Here is a 3,361-nt window from a genome sequence, read left to right as displayed (position 1 = left end):
GGCTTTCATTGGGATTTTTATTCTTTTTTTGACTTTTCCTTTTTCTTCTCTTCAACACTTGTCTATTTTTTCAAGCATAATGTACGCCTTTTATATATAAATAAGGGTTTTTCTTGCACATGTTAAACATTTTCTAGAAACATAGTTAACATTATTTTAATATATGTTTTAATGTCCATCTTTTTTCATACACGTTGTATATATTTTTATATATCAGCATTTTTTATACATGTTTAAATGTTTTAAGTATATGATTAACATTTTTTAAAATAGATGTTTTGGTGTGTACTTTTTTCAGCACGTGTCTACATTTTTAGTACACATTGTACATTTTTTATATGGGTTTAAAATTTTTCAAATACATAATTAACATCTTTGCATATATATGTTTTGATGCCTAGTTTTTTTTTATATATTGTATATTTTCTGTATAGATATGGAACATATTTTTATACATGTCAAACATTTTTCAGATATATGATTAACATTTCTTGAAACATATTTTTTAATGTCTACTTTTTCATACACATTCTACAATTTTCATATACAGCTGAAACATTTTTAATACACGTTTAACATTAATTAAATACATGTTGATTACTTTTTTTTCATATACATGTTTTGATCACTATTTTTTTCATACACATTATACATTTTTTGTGTACATGAGAAACATCTAGTTATACACGTTTGAATTTTTAATATATGAATATTTTTTAAAGTGCGGTGAATACTTTGAAAACCTACAAAGTGAAAAATGAAACAGAAGTAAAAAATGAGAAAAAAAACAGAAAATACAAACATAAAATGTGAATATGTGCAACGTCATCATGACTTCATCCCGGCAAATGGGCCGGCCCGCGAACCTGCTGCCTGCAACGCTGACAAAGCAACAAAAACCTATGTCACCTGAAACGGACGCATCGTATACTGCCTTTGTCTGCATGTACGTACGTGTTCATCGGTGCAGGCCATTCGCAAAAAAAAAAAAAAAAAAAAAAAAAAAAAAAGCTCATTGGTGCACGCCAGGCATAGGACTTTTCACGGACGAGTTGGTTGGTTGAAAGGATCCCGTGAAAGAGTAAAGGTAGGATTATTGCTCCAGACACGGCACTGGAAAGCGAACTTGGACACATTCCATCCACGAAGTTCACAGGACGACAACAGCAGGCATCATAGCCCTAGCTCCTACCTCACCATCCTAGCACCGTGCATGTATCACGCGCACGTCCTTTATAGTTACGCCTGAATTGCATGCGGCCACTGAATTGTTCATTTTGCTACGCAACGCAACGCAACGGCAGAGGGTGAACAGAACAAAATCACGGTAATAATCAGGAGTGAGAGTGAGACACACACTACACCGGCCGGGATCATCGAAATGGCGACCGGCATCAGCAACGGCAGAGGCCCATCGACCAACGACGAGCTCCAGTCCCTCCTCGTCGCCGCGCGGCCGTTCCTCCGGGGCGACCTCGCGGCCGTCGACCCCGAGCTCCCCTCGCTCGTCTCCGTCCTCGTGTCCGCCGGCGCCGGCGAGTGCTACCACAAGCACGGCACCTTCCTCGCCCACCTCCTCGACGTCTACCGCATCCTCCGCCTCTGGGGCGCGCCCGACGCCGTCACCCGCTGCGGCCTCTTCCACTCCTCCTACTCCAACTCCTACGTCAACCTCGCCATCTTCGAGCCCGACGTCAGCCGCGTCCGCGTCCGCGCCATCGTCGGCGCCGCCGCCGAGCGGCTCGTGCACCTCTTCTGCGTCGTCCCGCGCCAGCCGCTCATGCACGACGACCTCCACCTCCGCTACACCGACGCCGAGCTCCGGGACCACCTCGCCGCCGCCGAGGCGTCCCTCCAGGCCGCGCGCTCCGGTGGGGGCAGGCCGGAGGACAAGGCGGAGCCGTGGCGCGCGAAGCTGCGGTCCTTGGTGCCGTAGCAGGGCGTGGTGGTGCCGCACATCCGGACGGGGGAGCCGGTGGCGCTGTCGCGGCGTGTGCTGGCGGTGTTCGTGCTGATGACCATCGCCGACTTAAGCGACCAGCAGACGGACTACCAGGACAAGCTGTTCCGCAACGACGACGGGCGCCTCGAGTTCGCCGGCGACAACTGGGCCGCGCTCTGGCCGGGGACCGGCAAGCCGGGGCTGTGGATGAGCGCCATGTCCAGGCTCGCCGCGCTGTACCGCCTCATCGCCACCGACGAGCAGCTCCGCCACATGGAAGAAGGGTCGACGAAGACGACGGGGGACGAACAGGACGCGGGCCTGGAGCTCTGCATCCCGCCCGTGTTCGATCGGTGCAGCAAGGTGCTGGACCCCGGCGAGCAGATCGCGACGAGGGACCTGTACTGGGAGGCGATCTGCAGCGACGGCAAGGAGGGCGTGGAGTCGCTGCTGCGGCGGTGCATCGCGAAGAACCCGTACGTGGGGGAGCCGTGGCTGGTGCTGGCTCAGGTGCTGCTGAACGGCGGAGGGAGGTGGGAGGAGGCGGAGGCGGCGGCGGAGGAGGGGCTGAGGCTGGTGCTGGAGTGGGGCAGCAGCTGGGACAAGAGGATGTCATGGGAGGGGTGGGTGTCGTGGGGCGGGGTGATGAGGGACAAGGCCAAGGAGAAACAATGGCCGCGCTCTGCCTGGGGCATCATCAACCTCGGACTCGTCAAGCACATCCACCACCACAACTAGCTGCCGTCATTTATAACTCGCTCGATCACTCGATCAGTTGTGGTGCTTACTTCGCGCGAGTTGTGGTGCTCAACCACATCGACGACGACAATTAGCTGCCGTCATTTATAACCCGCCTACTTGTGGTGCTTACTTAGCGCGAGTCTGTGTTCATTAGCTGTGTGATGGTGTGGTATCTGAGTATGTGGCCTATGTTTGTGTCATTGTGTGCTCGTTAGCGTGATGGTGTGGTGCCTGAGTATATTGCTCGTATGGTTTGTTAATGAATAGCTGCTAATAATGCAAGAGAGTGGTTTTTCAAGTCTCAGATGTCCTTACATAATTTATTTTAAAATCCAAAACTTCATGACATCAAATATGCCCAAACTTGTAGGTGCTTATAAGATTTCATGCCAAAAAAGGAGAGGCAAAAGTCTAAATGTTAGAGTTGTGTTGAATATTGTGTATAAGGTAGGTTATAGTTGGACTTGTAGTTGTATTGTGTTTAGATAGGATATGGAGTCTTGTTCAAGTAGGACATTCATATCCCAGGCCTCTCATATATAGAGGGGGTAGACACACGATGTAACATATGCCAACATAATAGCACAGACGCGCAAGGGGGAGCCAGCGGCGTGTGCTGGCGCCCGGGTGGCCGGTGTGCGGTATTGTGACGATGTCACGGGGAAGAGCGCCCGTAGT

The 3,361-nt window shown here is 49.9% G+C and overlaps 1 pseudogene; it reads left to right on the top strand.

Moving 5' to 3' along the window:
• The first annotated feature begins 1,307 nt into the window (after window positions 1-1,307).
• Window positions 1,308-2,981, top strand: LOC123100333 (uncharacterized; annotated as a pseudogene).
• Window positions 2,982-3,361: the final 380 nt, after the last annotated feature.

This window comes from Triticum aestivum, chromosome 4D (genome assembly GCF_018294505.1).
Source record: "Triticum aestivum cultivar Chinese Spring chromosome 4D, IWGSC CS RefSeq v2.1, whole genome shotgun sequence".
NCBI classification, from domain to species: domain Eukaryota; kingdom Viridiplantae; phylum Streptophyta; class Magnoliopsida; order Poales; family Poaceae; genus Triticum; species Triticum aestivum.
This window is presented reverse-complemented; position numbering and strand designations above follow the sequence as displayed.